This window comes from Sciurus carolinensis, chromosome 12, assembly GCF_902686445.1.
Source record: "Sciurus carolinensis chromosome 12, mSciCar1.2, whole genome shotgun sequence".
Classification (NCBI taxonomy): domain Eukaryota; kingdom Metazoa; phylum Chordata; class Mammalia; order Rodentia; family Sciuridae; genus Sciurus; species Sciurus carolinensis.
The window spans coordinates 58,903,587-58,922,012 of record NC_062224.1 but is presented as its reverse complement, the minus strand read 5'-3'; positions in this window follow the sequence as shown (position 1 = coordinate 58,922,012).

Genomic DNA, 18,426 nt, shown 5'->3' with positions numbered 1-18,426 from the left:
GTTTGTTTTTTAATTCCCTCATCAAAAAATTCAAGCTTAACTCTTCTTTAATTATTCAATTCACTTTACACCATAGTCCCTTCTCTAGCAATTTTATAAGGAAATTCCTGCTCATTAGTGATATATTTACTTAGTGATTTGTATTATTATTTTTTAATCTTATTTTTCATCTCATTGTGAGAGAGACAGAGGGAGATACTGTCTTTCCTTCATTAGCTTATCCTGCTGTTGCTGCTGCTGCTTCTCCTCCTCCTCCTCCTCTTCTCCTTCTCCTCCTCTTTCTGTTTCTCCTCCTCCTCTTCATCTTCTCTTTCTCCTCCTCTCCACCTTTTCCTCCTCCAACCCAGCACTTCGTGCATGGCAACATCAGTTGTACCACTGAGCTACATCTCCAGCCCCTTCCGCTGCTTGATGATACTCATGCATTTCACTGTTTTCTGCAGAAGCATACATTCTATGAAATCAAATCCATCTTAAACTCTTTCTCTTCCTGAATATGGTCAATTCCGTGTGCACATTCTTGAAAAAGAATGGTATCAAGTAGTAATCTTCTTGAACCAGTTGGGTACTTTGGATGGCACCCAGTGATCTATATTAAGGCTCTTCTGCATATCAAAGGAAGGCATGGAGTCACACCCCAGTGCCTTCTCCTTTCTGGCCTCAGCTTCAGGATGACCTATTTTCCTTCCTGATTATCCCCAGACATTGCATTAGATATAGGTTTATTGTTTGCCTCCCACAGATGCTTGCCATAAGCTCTTTTAGGGCAGGGACTTGATTATTTTCATGCTTTCCTTTTTGTCCAGGGCCTAGAATAGTGCCTGACATATAGTAGTTGCTCCATAAAATATTGGTGGAATAAATGGGTGAATGAATCAGTGAATGAGTAAGCCTGGAAACTTTACTTGCTGTGGTGAGTTGGCCACAGTTAATTTACTAATTAGCAGGTTACTCAGGAACAATCTTGACATATTTTATTATCAGTTTAGAAACCAATAGGTACTGACAAAACATACTGGTCATTTAGCATTCTTGGACTTTATGAAATTACAAATTTATTAAATAGTCAATTTTTCAATTATGCAGTTGAACAAGTTTTGTATTAATAAACAGGGTTTATACATTTACAGGAAAAGATTAATAGTTTAGTGTTCACTGTTTTAGGCACTTTGCATACATGATGACTTCATTTCATTTTTCCCCCAGCAATTCTACCAGGTAGATGTTTTCATTTTGTAAAGAAAAAAATTGAAGCAATCATGGTGGCACAGGCCTGTAATCTGAGTGACTTGGAAGGCAGGAGGACCTCAATTTAGAGGCCAACCTCAGCAACTTAGTGAGGCCCTAGGCAATTTAGCAAGATGCTGTCTTAAAATAAAAAATAGGGCTGGGGGCTTAGTGCAGTGGTAAAGCACTCCTGGACTCAATCCCTGATACCAAAAAAAAAAAAAAAAAAAAAAAAAATTAAGATGTAGAAAGGGTAAGAGTTTGCCTGTAAACACTAACTTGGCCCTATAATCAACTGTCTCACATGAAGTCAGTGTGAAGCAGTACATTTCACATTTTACAGGAGGATCATTAAATGTTTTGTTGAATGCTAGAGCTGGGAGGGAATGTATACCTCACATAATTCAGTCTTCTCCCTTCACAGGTTCTTGTCCACTGGCTTATGTAGAGGACTCAATATGAAAATTCCTGGTTCCCCTCCACATTGCCTTTGTTCCTATTTCAAGTATATACAGTCTGTTCTGATTATTTTCAGATTCTGTCCTGTGAATTTACCTACTCACTAAAATGTATTTGCCAACTCCAAACCAATACTCAGCACGCTTTTAGGATCCTTTGTAGATATGCATAGAGTAGCAACTCGTTTGAGCTGCCCAATTTGCACCCTCTTGGCTGAGGCTGAAAAGGCAAGGCATGGTCTTCTCATACTTACTTCTCATTACTACAAACAAGTATTCTTTCCATGGTCCTTTTTGGTCTTTTTACTACTACCTCCCCCCCCCCCCCATTTTTGTGCTTTTGTTGGTGATTTTGCTGTTTAAAATGGCCCCAAGCTGAAATGCCATCTTCTGTTCCAGAGGAATATGTGTGATAAGCCTTGTTAAAGCACTGTTGACTGTTGAGTTTAATGTTAACGAATAAACAATGAATGTTAAATAAAGTGTTTTTATGTCTTGACTGGTTGACCACTGTTGTGACCAGAACCTCACAGGAATTTAACCTTGTATTTATAAAGTCCTAAGAGCAGTGTATCGCGTTCCCTCTGGCCGCAGAGAGAGACACGACAAACGTCTGAAGCTTTGGAAGTTTATTATGCACAGTCCCTCTCCTACACTTCTCTTACTCCCAGCTTCCGCGCACTCCCAGCTTCTCTTCTCTCAGCTTCTTCTCTCAGCTTCTGCACACTCCCAGCTTCTTCCGCCCTCAGCTTCTTCCGCCCTCAGCTTCTTCCGCCCGCTCCAGCTTCAGCTTCAGCTTCTGCCCCTTACTCCCCCACCCACCAAGCTTATATACACTTCAACCAATCAGGGGAGAGTACACGAGGTAAACGGCGGACAGCTGCAGGCATAGAATAGGTACACGAGGGGGGCATGCTCTAATCACATCGTTAACTAGCCAATCATTGGAATTCGCTGGTTGTTTACCGTATAGCTGGCCGCTCTTGGCTCAGCGTCAGGCGCCATCTTGACCGTGCCCAAGGCTAGGGGTCCTGGAAACCCCGACAGCAGTGGTTCAGTATTTTTTAACTCTATTTGTAACAGCTTTATAGACCATAATTGTGAATAATGAAACCCAACTGTATATTTGCTTTTGTTTTTTTGGTACTGGGGATTTAATCCAGGGGCAATTTACCACTGATCTACATCCCCAGTCCTTTGTAGTTTTTATTTTGAGGCAGGGTCTCACCAAGTTGCTTAGGGCCTTGCTAAATTGCTGAGGCTGGCCTTGACCTTTTGATCCTGTTGTCTCTGCCTCTGGAGCTGCTGGAAATGTGTACCACCATGCCTGACCCAACTTTAAATTTGTAACACTGTAGTTTTTTGTTTTACTTGTGGTGCAGGGGATGGAACCCAGGCCTCACAAATACTAGGCAAGTGCTTTACCACTGAGCCGCCTCCCTAGTCCCACAGGTTCATTTCTTGAACAAGTTGTTTCTTTTCTGTATTCACTGGTTCTTGCCTATGTCTATTTATTGCTTACTCCTTTCAGTGTGACTTCTGCATTTACAGTCTACCAAAACTGGCAGAGGTTACAGGTGATCTCCATGGGGATAAATCCACAGATCACTTTGTATTATGTGAGAATAATCAAAACTTTCCATTCGGGGACATTTTGAACATATGCATAGGAGAAAGAAGAGCAGTGAACCCTCAAGTACTCCACAAATCAACGCGATGGCCAATCTTGTTCCAGTTAGGCCCAACTGCTCCCTTTCACCATATCCCAGGATTATTTTGAAGGAAATTCCAGATATCCTATCATCATCCCTAAATATTTCACTATATTTTTCAAAAATACAAGAACTCTCAAAGGTGGTGTTCCAGTCCTTTTTTTTGAATGATCAACATTTAACAGTATGGGTCGTTCCTCCCTTCAAACACTGTCCTCCTCAAACTCTGGTGGCACCATTTTTTTTTTTTTTTTCCTTAACTCTTCTTGGTTGCTCTCCAATTCTGAAATTTTCTTCGTTGCCCTTTTCTTATGGACTAGCCCTCCATTTTCTTTGGGGCTTTGTGGGAGTCTGGTCTCTCTTCACACACTGACAACCTTGCCTGTCTCTTTCCAAGGCTGTGCTTCCAGCAGAAGCCTGGCGCTCCATTCTTTTTTCTGGACTCTGGAACCAGCTCCCTACCTGACGACTCTCCCTATGTCTCTCACAGGTGTGTGAGCTTGACAGATTTGAAGCCGAGTTTGTCGTCTTTCCCGCTGCACCTTCTCTCCACTGTTTTATTTCTTACTAAAAGGCACTAGGCTCCCCACCCTGCCCCAGGTGCTCAGTTCAGAAACCTGGGAATCATTTCTACTTTTCTCCTTATCACTCCCCATCACTGCCTCCCACTGCTAATCACCAACAAGCTCTTAGAGATTTCATCATCCTAGCCATCTCTTTAGATTTTTAGGTGTATTTTAACCTAATGTCCACTCACTTCTTTTCATCCTCACTAATGCCAGCGGAATTACCTTTCCCTGGATTACAACAGCTTCCCAACTGGTTTCCTGTTTCCATCCTCAGTTCATCCCCCTGTAAACCTCTGCCCCCCTGAGCACACCATTAAAATCCAATCACTGGGGCAGGGCATGTTGCTCTGTGGTAGAGCACTGTTTAGCATGCCTGAGGCCTGGGGTTCAGTCCCCAGCACCTCCCCACAAATTCTATCATGTAACCCACCACTGAAAACCTCTTGGTGGTTTTTCATTTTTATAGGATAGAGACCAAAATCCTTAGCAAGGCCCTGGGTGCCCTATATATAGCACCTGGTTCTACCTAATTCTTCTATCTTATCCAGGCCATTTTTCCCTGACTGTCTAAGCTTTCATAAATATTTTAAGTTACTTATTGAAAAAGTTAGACTTGGTAGGTATAAAAGAAATCTTAATTGTTAAATTCATTCTGTGGACCCATTCTTTTTCTCCTGGACAAAATGATGGGCATGTCCCATAGCTTTTTTGGTTTATGTCATTTAAACAGCCTCATCTCAGAAAATGTTCAGTTTCATAGAGAGTTACCTCAAAACTCCAGATTTATTTAAATTCTATATTTGCTACCTATATTCTATATTCTATTACTTATATTCTATTAAATTCTATATTTGCTTGGGCCAATGTCGAGTTTGGAAACTAGTAGCTTTTTCTGAACCCTTTGAGATTGGGCCCAGGAAAACATAGTTGTCTTTTGGCATCTGGGGGAATTGTTTCCAGGACTTCCCTCCCTCCATAGACCAAAATCCTCTGATGCTCAAGTCCTTTATATAAAATGGTATAGTATTTGCATGTAATTCATACAAATTCTCATATATACTTTAAATCATTTCTAGATTATGTATAATACCTAGTACAATGTAAATAATATGCACATTAGTCAGTTTTCTGTTCTGTGATAAAATACCTGAGATAAACAACTTAAAGGGAGGAAATGTTTATTTTGACTCACAGATTCAGAAGTTTCTGTCAGGGGCTGGGGAGATAGCTCAGTCGGTAGAGTGCTTGCCTTGTAAGCACAAGGCCCTGGGTTCGATCCCCAGCACCCACACCCCCCCCCAAAAAAAAGGAAGTTTCCATCAATGGTTGCCTGGCCCCATTGTTTGTGTGTCTAAAGTGAAATGGAACATAATGGTGGAAGTGCATGGTAGAGAAAAGCTGCTCATATGCTCACATCAGGGCTGCCAGGAAGGAGGAGAGAGGGAGGGTAGCAGGGAGGGAGGGGGAGGGAAGAAAGACTGCTAATTAGGGAGCAAACCTTCAACACATGAAATTTTGGGGGGATATTTAAGATTCAAACCATAATACTATGTAAATTATTGTTATATTATTTAGGGAGTAGTGATAAGAAAGAAAAAAATCTGTGCATGTCCAGTACAAATGCATTTTTTTTGGTGTTGGGGATTGGACCCAGGGATTTTACCACCAAGCTACACCCCAACCCTTTTTGTATTTTTATTTTTATTTTGAGACAGGATCTCACTAAGTTGCTTAGGGCCTCACTGAGTTGCTGAGGCTGGCATCGAACTTGCAATACTCCTGTCTCAGCCTCCCAAGTTACTTGGATTGCAGTCATGTGCCACCACACTTGGATCTATAAATGCAATTTTTATTATTTTATTATTATTTTTATTTTTATTTTTTTGGTACCAGGGATTGAACCTGTTGAGAGCAGGGTGGTATCTGTGCTGCTAACTGTCTCAAGGACAAACAGGACTGCTGGGCCCCTGTGCTTACCAAGTTGTTAAGAGATATTTGTCCGAGGAATGTGCAGTTGCCTGGAGACCTTATCCGTCAAGGACGGGAGCAGGGCTTAGCCCCGACTCATCTCCTGCATAGTTCACCCCTTCCCTCCTCCCTTCTTCCACTAGGACCGTTCAGTTCTGGCAGGACCCAATGAGAATCAAATAGATTGGCCGGACCCAACCAGAGGAGGACTAATGTTTAGCTGTTCGAATGTTAACCAATTAAAAGAACACTGTAAAACTGCTTGCCTTTCATTATAAAAACCCTGCTAACGAGGGCTGGGGGCCTCTCTTAGCGTCACTGGTTAAGGACGCAGAGGACCAGGTTTGAACTTGCTAATAAATGACTCTTTGCTGCTTGCATTGATCGTGGTCTCTGGTGGTCCTTGTGGGGTATTGAGCCTTTGGGCACAACAAACCCAGGGTGCTTAACCACTGAGCCACATCCCAGACCTTTTTATTTTTTATTTTGAGACAGGATCTCCCTACATTGCTTAGAGCCTTGCTAAATTGCTGAGGCCTGGCTTTGAACTTATGATCCTCCTGCGTCAGGTTTACAAGTTTCTGGGATTACAGGCGTGTGCCACCATGCCCTGCTCACAATGTAATTTAAAAAAATCTTTTTGACATTTGAATGATTTGAATCCCTTGGATACAGAGGGACTGTAGTTAAGAGGAAAAACACTGTTTCACATGGCTGTCATGGTTGGAATCTGAAAATGGTGGTCTATGATGGTGATCGACACACTGGAACCCTTCCGAACCCCCAGCCCTAGTGGGATCCCTTTGCTAGACAGTGTTCTTCAATGAAGTCCTTAGGTGGATCCAGACAATGCCCTATTGTGGGGTCCACATATGGCACCAGAGATGGTCTTGGCAGTAGTGTCTCAATGGACAAAATGGAGTAGCTTGGCACCAGTTGTTTACTATTTGACCTTTACACCCTAACTGAAACTTTGACAATGAAAAGGGTTACATCTAAGATCTGAATATAATAATTGATAGTTTACTTGCAAATTGTTTAAAAATTTCCAAATCCAAGTACCTGTATGAACTTATAATAAAATATGGTCTGTTAAAACAAATTGTAACTATTCTGAATTTAGAAATATAGGGGTTGTGGGTGTGTAGCTCAATGGTAGAGTAAGTACTTAGCACTCATGAGGACCTGTTTGATCTTCAGCACCAAAAAATAAATGAATAAAAATAGAAAAATAATTTTAAAAGTTAGTTTGGCCTTCATTTCCATTAGTCAAAATTAATGAGATTTTTGTGTGGTTTATACCAGTGTGAGACATTTGAATTCTGATAAAATTTAATTTTTGTTTTGGGAACTTTAAAATATGATTCTAAATTCAGGGAACAACACAATGAACTTTCAAGTCTCCTTCACATAACTTCAACGATCAATGAAAAATGCCCATTTTATTTCATCTATCTCCCTCCATCCATTGCTAGAGTATTTCAAAGCAAATCACAGACATTGTATTATTTTTGGCATAAATACTTTGGTAGCTATCTCTGAGAGATGGGCATTTCAAGAAAAAAACTTCAATGACATTTTGGCACCTAATAAAATTATCAATAATATCAATTAGAACCAATCCATGTTAACATTTCCCTGAAATCGCAAAAGTGTCTCTCTTACAATTCTTTTGTTCAATTCATAATGCAAATAAGATCCTCAAATGTCTTTGGTTTCAGTTTCTTATAAGTATTTTTAAAATTTTTATAAGTATTATTTTATTTTTTTGTAGTGCTGGGAACCAAACCCAGGGCCTTAACACATGTTAGGAAATCTCACTACCACTGAGCTACATTCTCAGCCTTTATGAGTCTATTTTAATCCTGCTCCTTACCTGCCATTTCCCCCATACCATCTAGGTGTCGAAGAACCCAGGTCATTTTCGGGTAGTGTTTTCCCTGTTTGGATTTAGCTGATTGATTTCTGCTGAGTCATTTAACTTGCTCCTCCACTCTCCTTATTTCCTGGTAAGTAGCTCTAGAGGCCTGATTAGATTCAGATTTAGTTTTCTTGGGGAGAATACTTCAGAGTGGTGCCATGTAATTTCTGCTTCTCACCTTTGAAGTTGTTGGGTAGGTGTGAGGGCCTTTGCAGACCCCTTGTGTCAGCCTAACCCTCTATCACATATTCCTTCTGGATTTACTAACTAGACTTCTGCAAAGAAGAGCACCACTTCATCAAACCTGAAGTTTAGGAAGCCAAGATAAATGCTTGACTCTCTCCCTTTATTTGTCAATTTTCAGCATAATGTATTATTACTTCAGCAGCTTCTAGAGAAAAGCGATGGGGTTTTCTGGGGGTAGGGTTATATCAGTAGGAATGCTTGGATTTTTTTTATAATTTTGTTGTTTCTTTCAGTCTATGGCACTCATATATCTGCCCCTGCTTTCTTAGGCAAGCGCTTGTCCCTGAGCTTCACCACTCAGTCCTACAGTCATTCTTCTCAACACTCACATTGTTCTAATCTTGGCTTCACACTGGTTCCTGTATGTTTGATAAGATTCCAGAGGTCTTTGATAGTTTCCTTACTTTTGGACACATAAGATGTCCCTGGAACATCTTGTACAGACTGCATTTTGATTCATTGTACACGAATGCGGTGCATCTTTTCATTTCTATGGTTGTGCGTGATGTAGAGTGATAACATTCATGTAATCATACAAGTACATAGGGTAATGATGTTGTCTCATTCCCCCATTTTTCATGCCCCTGAATACAGTATTTAGAAACCAAGAACCGATCACTAGGAAAGTTCTCTAATACCACAGTGTATTACTTTTAATCTCTTTCGGTGGGCAGAGGCAAAAAGAAAAAGTACGTTTAAATCATGAATTCATATTAATAGTCAAATTAGGACATATGCAGTGCTAGCATTAGGAATATTCATGATACTAGGTAAAAGATCTTCTTGGTCTTTTTTTTTCCTTCTTTTTTTTTTTTTTTACAGTTCTCTGATTATTTATTTATTTATTTATACCAGGGATTGAACCTAGGGTTGCTGAGCCACTGAGTCACATCCCTAGCTCTTTTTCAAAAATTTTTTTATTTGTTCTTTTTAAGTTATACATGACAATAGAATGTATTTTGACATGTCATACATACATTCATACATACATACATCCCATTCTTGTGGTTGTACATCATGTGGAGTTACACAGGTTGTATATTCATATATGAACATAGGAAAGTTATGTCTTTTTTTTTTTTTTTTTTGGCAGTGCTGGGGATCGAACCCAGGGCCTTGTGCTTACAAGGCAAGCACTCTACCAACTAAGCTATTTCCCTAGCCCTGAACATAAACATAGGAAAGTTATGTCTGATTCATTCTACTGTCTTTTCCATTCCCGTCTCCCCTCACTTCCCCCCTTCTCCCCTATTTCCACCTGTTCATTTCCATGCACCTCCACTGCCCACTGTGTTGTGAGTTGGCATCCGCACATCAGAACATTCAACCTTTGATTTTTCGAGACTGGCTTATTTCACTTAGCATGATAGTGTCCAGTTCCATCCATTTACCAGCAAATGCCATAATTTCATTCTTTTTTATGGCTGGGTGGTATTCCGTTGTGCATATGTAGCACATTTTCTTTAACCATTCATCTTTTGAAGGAAATCTAGGTTGGTTCCATAGCTTAGCTATTAAAAATTGAACTGCTATGAACATTGATGTGGCTGTATCTCTGTAGTATGCTGATTTTAAGTCCTTTGGGTAGAGGCCAAGGAGTGGGATAGCAGGGTCAAATGGTGGTTCCATTCCAAGTTTTCTGAGGAATCTCCATACTGCTTTCCATAGTGGTTGCCCCAATCTGCAGTCCCACCAGCAATGTATGAGTGCATCTTTTCCCCCACATCCTCATCCACATTTATTGTTACTTTTTTTTTTCTTTCTACTTCTTGGTCTTTTAAATAAACAGAGTTAACAGTCTGCTAAATAAAGTATAGTGCATATTAATGAGTTTCAGCATTTTTACTTTTCTGGATTTTTATACTTATGTCTCTTTTATGATGAAAATCTTGCTTTATTCTTACTATGTATCTATCTATTTATCTCTGTGTCTATATCTGTTTATGTACCTACCTACCTACCTGTCAGCTTTTTCCCTTAGAGTGTGCCTTGCTAGAGGTGTGCATCCGTACTGTTTTAGTTTTTCTCTGTGTGACTATGCCACCAACTGAATATGCAGTTAGATTCATTTGTTTCAATTGGTCAAACATTTTGAAATTAAAAAAATATCTCTACCCTGTACTTTTTTTTTTTTTTTGCAGTGCTGGGGATCAGAACCCAGGGCCTTAGTGCATGCAAGGCAAGCACTCTACCGACTGAGCTATCTCCCCAGCCCTACCCTGTACTATTTTTATAATAAAACCATTTGCAGCAGACGTGTTTCAGTAAATACACTGAGTAAATCATCCAGGAGGGAAGAGACTTCTCCTTTTTCACCTGTTCTCCTACCCTTAAGATGCTGTGAGGGCATGTGTAAACGCACCTTTCCTGAGCTCACCTGTCCCAGGCACTGTGCTGGGCCTTTGCAGACCCCTATGTGTAATCACCTCTTCTGCCAGGAGAGGTCGGTATCTTTATGATTATCCTGAAGATGGAACAGATTCTCAAAGAGGTTAAGTGACTCCCCAGGTCACAGAATTAGTTGAGAGTTCATAATATAATCACAACTATGTCTGTCTAAAACTCATATTCTTTTCCATGTTGCCATATTGTCAGTGACAGCCCTACACCCAGGTACAACAGTTAAGTCTAGAACTTGATGTGGCAATGTGGGTGAATCTTAGACATAGAAATGTAAGCAAAAAAAGATCCAAAAAAACAAAAGCCCACATAAACATAAAAGTGCACACTGGGTTGGAGTGTGGCTTAGTGGTAAAGCGCTGGCCCACTATGTGCGTGGCCTGGGTTTGATCCCTGGCATGAAAAGAAAAAACATCTCTACTCTGTAGGTTACCACTTTTATAAAGTTCAAAAACAGGCAGATATGTGACGTAGGAGTTAAATGCGAAGAACAAGACAGAGTTGGGCATTAGTATGTCATTACGTGGTGTTGGGTACCGGGGCATATTCATTTTGTAAAAAAAAAAAAAAAAAAAAAAGAAAATCACCTAGTTGCATAGTTGTGATTTGAACACTTTTCTGTATATATACTTCATTAAAGTTTCTATACATTAAAGTATATCTTCATTAAAGATTTACTTTTTACTTGGGAGGCTAAGGCAGGAGGATCATAAGTTTGAGGCAATTAATAGGAATTGTTATTAATAAATAACTGACTAAATTATTACTTTACCATGATCTGTATTTGTGACATCAATTAGACATGGAGGGCTCTGTAAAAGGGGTTAAAATATAGTTTCTATCTAATCACACCTTTTCTCAAATAACTCTCAACAATATAAGGAGGCCAGCATTGTTATGTTTATCATCCATGTTAATGGAAAAGAAAATAGAGACTTGGGTTTAAAAATGTGCCTGCAGTTATATGAAAGTGGCTGAACTGGGTGGGACTCTAACTCAATTCTCTTGGAGACCAGAGCTGCTGTGTAACTACTGCATGTGCGTTGGAGGTGGAGGCATCCTGACACAGGAGTGAGGCTCTGGGATGTGAGTCTGACAGGGGCAGAAAGAGGCTTAGAAGTTGGGGAAACTGTGAGGAACTTAAATCAGTGGCTGGCCCTGAACCAAATGCATTCCCAAAGCCCCTGGGAATATCTCTGAACTGGAGAGCCTGGGTTTTGGCTCTGGAGGTGTGGCATGGACACCCTAAAGGGCACTGGGCCTGAGAAAACAGCCATGATGTGCACAGCAGTGGGGGTTCTTGAGCTGAGACCCTCCAAAAGTGTTTCCGAGTACTTCTCCTCTCGGTGCTTCTTTCCATCAGTCAGATTCCACCTCTCCACAGATGGGAGGGACGCCAGGCAGTTGCTTATGAATGAATATGTGAAATTTCAAAAATAACCGGGTGAGTAATGTTGATTTATTTTAACTAATGTACACACATGTATTCACATGGACATAGTAACACACTTTAGGGCTAGACAAATGAAATAATAATAAGGGCTAAAGACTAAGATTTACCATTGCAGACTTGTGGAAAAAATTTAAAAACTCAAGTGCTATAGTCTGAATATTAAATGTCCCTCAAAGGCTTGGCATAGCCTATGGTGTCGTTGGGAGCTGGTGAAACCTTTCAGAGGGGGGACCTGGTAGGAGGTCTTCAGGTGGGGGGGGGGCATGCCAGAGGGGATTGTGGGACACTACTCTTCCTCATCTCTGCTTCCCAGTTGCCATGAGTTAAGTGACTTTGCTCTACCACATGCTTCCACGTTGAGGTGCTGCCTCACCATCCTCCCCAAAGCAATAGGACCAACCAACCATGGACTGGAAGCTCTGACGCTTGAGCCCAAATAAGCCTCTCCTCCTGATGATCCCAGGTATTTCGTCACAGAGACAGAAAGCTGACTTAACACATCAAGATATATTTTTCTCTGCCTGTGAACAATTAACTCAAGCTTTTTATTTCCTTAGCAATACAAAACATCTGAGACCCATGATTTATTAGCAGAAAGATTTTTATTGCCTGTTCTTCCCCATTGAGAAAAGATAACCAACAGGAGAGCCTCTTTCTCTCTCTCTCTCTCTCTTTCTCTCTCTCTCTCTCTCTCTCTCTCTCTCTCTCTTCTCTCTCTCTCTCTCTCTCTCTCTCCTCTCTCTCTCTCTCTCTCTCTTTTTTTGATACTGGGGATTGAACCCAGGGGCTTTAACCACTGAACTATATCCCCAACCCTCTTTTATTTTAAATTTTGAGACATGATCTTGCTAAGTTGCAGAGGCTGGCCTAAACTTGCAATCCTCCCACCTCAGACTCCGGAGTTGCTGGAATTACAGGTTTGTACCACCATTCCTGTGGAGAGCCTCTTTCTCACCTAGGATTCAGATCTATCAAGTGTAGCCTAAGCTGATATCAGTACAATTTTGGAAACATACACCCACTGAACACCACCTGTAAGGATTGGTGGTCCTTACGTTAGCAGTCACAATTGATCTCACTATTGCTCCAAACCTGGGCTCTTCAAAGAGCATCTGTCAGTCCTTATTGGTCCTCAAAGTCTGGTCATCCGCTGTGCTGAGTGACATGTTTGAGGGGAGAATCTGAATAGCTCTAAAGTAGTGGGCTACCCTGTCTTATTACAAGATCACTTCCTAAACTTTCCATCTTCCATTTTCCACACTTTTAACTCCTGAGGTTTTTTTAAATGATGGTTTATGAAATTTTATTATCACTTATAAAATAAGTTAGAACTTATTTTTACTTTATTTTATTTATTTTTTTTGGTGCCAGTGATGGAATCCAGGGACTTATTTATGTTCAGCACATGCTCTACCAGGAAGCTACATTCCCAGTCCCAAAACTTATTTTAAAGTCGGAGAAAGCTACAGTATTTTGTTACTACATTGTGTTTACATGTTCCATCTAACTTTCCAAACAAAATTTGCCAATTCACTTTTGCAGCACGTATACCAAACAAAATGTGCCAGCATTGGCACTCACTTATGGAGATCTTGACAAAGGGCAATGAATAATCTTGCTTTATCCTGCTACATAGGTGGCATAAATATTGAAAATTCCCCTTTGATCAGCAGGAACACATGTGCAGTGGGCAGCAGATTGCGCACCCTGGTGGCCAATCCAAGTACTTCTCTTTAGAATATTAACTGAAAAGATAGATGTAAGACCAGTTTAAAAAAAACCCACTGTTTGTGTTACGGTGAGAAGATTTCATAGATTTTTGCCAACTGTTTTTCTTATATTATTATTATTTTTCAGTGTAAAAGGCGTGAGCTTATTGGAAGAGATGGAAAAAGGGGTAAGGGAATGCTCTAAAGGGAGAGAGTGAGTCCTCTCGGAGAAGAGAGGGATGGCAGTCCTTTCTGGTCCTCCAGTTTTATTGGGAGTCCCAGGGAAGTTTCCAGAGACTCCCACTCAAGTTCAACACTTGACTTTTGACTAACAGCAGGATGACATCAGACCTTTAAGTCCCTGCTGCCACGACCACACTAGGTCACTTTGGCCCATGCTGACCAGTTCTAATTGTAATCTTTTCTTACAGATTTTATGATTAGGAGGAATTATCCTTATCTTCCTGAGTTCCAGGTTCTGGTCAGAAAAGTCCCGCCTTCAAGCTAACTTGTGTTCCTCTTATGGGAATTATTTCAGGCCTTTGTTTCTCCTGCAGATAACAGGTAGTTCTTATATTATTTTAAAACTTTTTGTTTGGAAATTACTCAAATATAGAATCGCACTAAACCAAACGCATAGCTTAATGAATCATAACAAGGAAAACGCCCTTTTAATTACCATCCAGCTCACGAAATGCAATGTTGTCAGCCACTGAAAAGACCCTCCATGAGTCCCACGCAGTCATATCCTCCTCCCACTCTTCAAGGAACCACTAAGACAATCACTTGCTTCTGTTTCTTTCTTCTGAATGAACACTTGTGTCTCTGTAGTTGTCCACTTAAAAAGCTCAAGGACTGGGGTGGAACTCAGTGGCAGGACAATTGCTAGACCCTGGGTTCCATCCCCGGTGCCACAAAAATTGGATCGATTTTAAATCTGTGAACCCTTAACTTTTCCCTCAATCCTCTTTTGTCCTTATCTGTTGAAAAATCAAATACTTTGATGTATGAAATTTCCCATAGTCTGAATATTGCTGACCAAATACTCTTGGTGCAGGTCAGTGTGTTCCCAGATTCCTGCAGTTCAGTTGTTGGGTCCCAAGGTTTGATGAGGCTTAAGTTCAATTCCTTTGGCAAGACTATAGGTCAAAATTTGATCTTGAATCAGGAAGCACAAAACATATGATTAACTTTTTTTTTTAATGTTAGCAACCATGGATGCCCAATACCTAAGTTTATTCATTCACTAGGAATTATGAAATGGTAATGGTCTTTTTTATTTATTAGTTGCATACTTTTAAAAAGTGATGCCTCCTCTCTTCTGCCATTTGGTTATTCAGTGGTACAATTCATATAGTAAAGGCTGAAAAAGTGCTTTTTAAAAAATGTTCTATTATCAATTTCTCTTGAAAAACATGAAATTTGAAATATAAAACATTTATATACTGAGCACTAACTATACCCTAACTGCTCTGCTAAGCGCTTTTATACATTCTCTCATTTAAGGTGCTTGATTCTTTTCTATTATTTACCATTTTTCAGGATAAAGAATTGCTTCCTTACCATTCTCCAAACATGATTTAAATTTCAGGATGCATATAATTAAGATTTACAGATTTAAAGATATTCACACATTTTCAATCCCTTGGACTGACAGCCCTGTCTTTGGGAAATGGATGCCTCTTCCAGTGGGCTCCTGTACCCTTTTTACATGACTCCAGGGATCTTCCCCCAGGAACACAGGCTATAACAAGATGACATGACAAGGGTTGACCTGTAACTTTTCTGCCCAAAAATGGGTATCAATCATTTCTTCTTGATTTCTTTGAAGGGGATGGTATTTCAGGATAATAATCTTGTTACAAAGAATTCCATTGCTCCTGTCTGGTCATTGTTTTGTTTCTGGAATTTTTCAGGAAGTTTTTTTTTTTTTTTTTGGTTGTTCATTTGTTTTATTATTATTATTTTTTTAACTTTTTTTTGTTGTTGTTGTTATTTAAGCAGGAGGTTGTTTCTGGGTCTGAGGAGACTATGTGTACAGTCTTCCACTCCTGTTCATGAATTCTGCATCCTTGAATTCAACCTACGGTATATCAAACTGTTTTAAAAAATGTTGGCATCTGTGGAGCTTGGTGATGTGCCCGCTGTCCTGGCTCACTGGGAGGCCAAGGTGGGAGAATCACTTGAGCTAGGAGTTGGAGACCAGTCTGGGCAACAGAGTGAGACCCCTTCTCTGAGAAAAAAATGAATCTGTACTTAATGTGTACAAACTTTTTTTCTTGTCATTATTCCTTAAACAATGCAATATAACAACTATTAACATAGCATTTACATTTATTAGGTACTATAAGTAATCTGGAGATGACTTAAGTGTATGGGAAGATGTACATATTTAATATGCAAATACTATGCCATTTTATCTAAAGGACTTGAGCATCTGCAGATATGAGGTCCTAGAACCAATTCCCCATGGATACTGAGGAACAATTGTATATATCCATACTATAAATACCTTGTATAATCACAATACTTCAGATTCAGTACTATGAAAATTTTACTTAACCTCTTCTTTTTTTATTTTTTAAAATTTTTTTACAGATTGCATTTTGATTCATTGTACACAAATGGGGTACATCATTTCATTTCTATGGTTGTACATGATGCAGATTTATACCATTCATGTAATCATACACGTTCATAGGGTAATGATGTCTGTCTCATTCCACCATTTTTCATACCCCCCTCCTTCTCATTTCTCTCTATGTAATCTAAAGTTCCTCCATTCTTCTCTCACCCCCCCCCCCATTATACATCATCATCCACTTATCAGGGAAAACATTTGACCTTTGGTTTTTTTGGGATTTGGTTATTTCACTTAGCATGATGTTCTCCAATTCCATCCATTTACATGCAAATGCCATAATTTTATTCTTCTTTATTTAACCTCTTTCTTCTTAAGTATTCTGTATATTCTTTCTTCCAAACTGAGAATCTGATTCTCAAAAACAAAAAAGATAATGAAATGAGAATATCCCATACTCACTCATCCTGTATTACTCACATACATTCTCAGAGCAACAGTGCTACAGACAACACGATTACTAAAAACGGTTTCAAGGTTTGTGGTTTGTGTGTGGTTCCCTGCCTTGCTTTTCTCCCATTTTTAGAACAGCTGTTATAGCTACATACCAGAGCATATGACCATATGCTCACTCCCTTTGAATCCTCATTTAGTCTTAATCCCTTAAGGAACTATACATTTAATGATTACCACTGGTCTTCATTTTGATGCCTCTGGCAAAAGCTATGTTCATTTTAGGTTCATCCCCCCTCTAATTTTTTTTTTTTTTTTTTTTTTTTAGTTATAGATGAACACAATGCCTTTATTTTATTTATTTATTTTTATGTGGTGCTGAGGATCAAACCCAGTGCTTCAAACGTGCTGGGCAAGCTCTCCACCACTGAGTCACAACCCCAGTCCCCTCCCCCCCTTTTTTTTAATGAGGGAAAACCATGGCGAATTGCATCCATATTGAGATGGTGTACAAATGATAGCTACCATTTTACATTGCCTACTTAATTAAATTCAACCTGCAGACTGTGGACTCACCTGACCATGTGTGTTGGACAATTTCACACTTATGACCCATGATCCTGTTTTTGTGGTGGTTGTTGGTTGTGGTGGTGAGAAATGTAGGAGGATCAAGAAAGCTGACTTCTTCCTTATGTTACCCTAGACTAGAACGTCCACAGTGTTGAGGTTTTGGGCTGCACAGTTCTTTCTCGTGGGGGTAATGTCTGTGCCTAGTAGTATTTAGCCGATTCCTGGACCCTAACCACCAGATATTGGTTGGTGACAACCCAAAATGACTCCAGATATTGCCAAATATTCTCTAGGGACAAAATTACCCCTGGTTGAGAGCCACTGCCCCAGAGGTTGCTCTTTTGGCCCTCCTGGATTGGGTACCTTGTAATTTAAAGCAGTTAACTCTGAGCATAAGGGACTTGTAAGGTACAAAGTACAGACTCGGGCTGGCTCATCTTTGAACAATATTAAAATTTCTTGAAAAGAACTTTGTGGCTGAGAGCTAACTTATAATGATTATCTCTTATAATAACAGTGAACTTTTGTAAAACACAATATGTATTCATACCTTTCACAAAACACTTTTAACTTACATTATTTAATGAACTAAAGATTCCTATTTTATAGATGAGAAAGCTGAGGTGCAGAGTGGTTAAATATCCTAGAAGGACAACGATTAGCAGAACTACATTCTCATCGTCATTGATTGTGTCTTTGATCACTTATATCCTTAACACACAAGGACAAACACACACATGCACACACACGTCAATGCATATGTCCTCTAGTTGTTTTTTCTAACTCTTTGGAATGGTTCTTAAAATTTTCGTGTTATTTAATTTTTTTCTAGGGATAAATCAGGAATCGGCCATTGCAAGAGGCTTATGATGTTATTGCACATTTTGCCACCAGGTGTCGCCATAGCACACTTGCAGATTTCTTCCGTTGGTGAATTCCTTTCACTATTTATGCTATAAGAATTGGTATTTTGATTAATTTTAAGTAAGTGCATCATGGAACTCTAAACAATCCAAGAGCACGATGAGGTTTTAAAAGGTGAATAAGGTCACATTATGAGAAGACCAGTGAAATAGCAACTGAAGAAAGGGGAATGTCTCCCCACTTCACCTTTGTGGTTCACTTTGTATACACCAGGAAGGCAGATGCTTGACTTTCT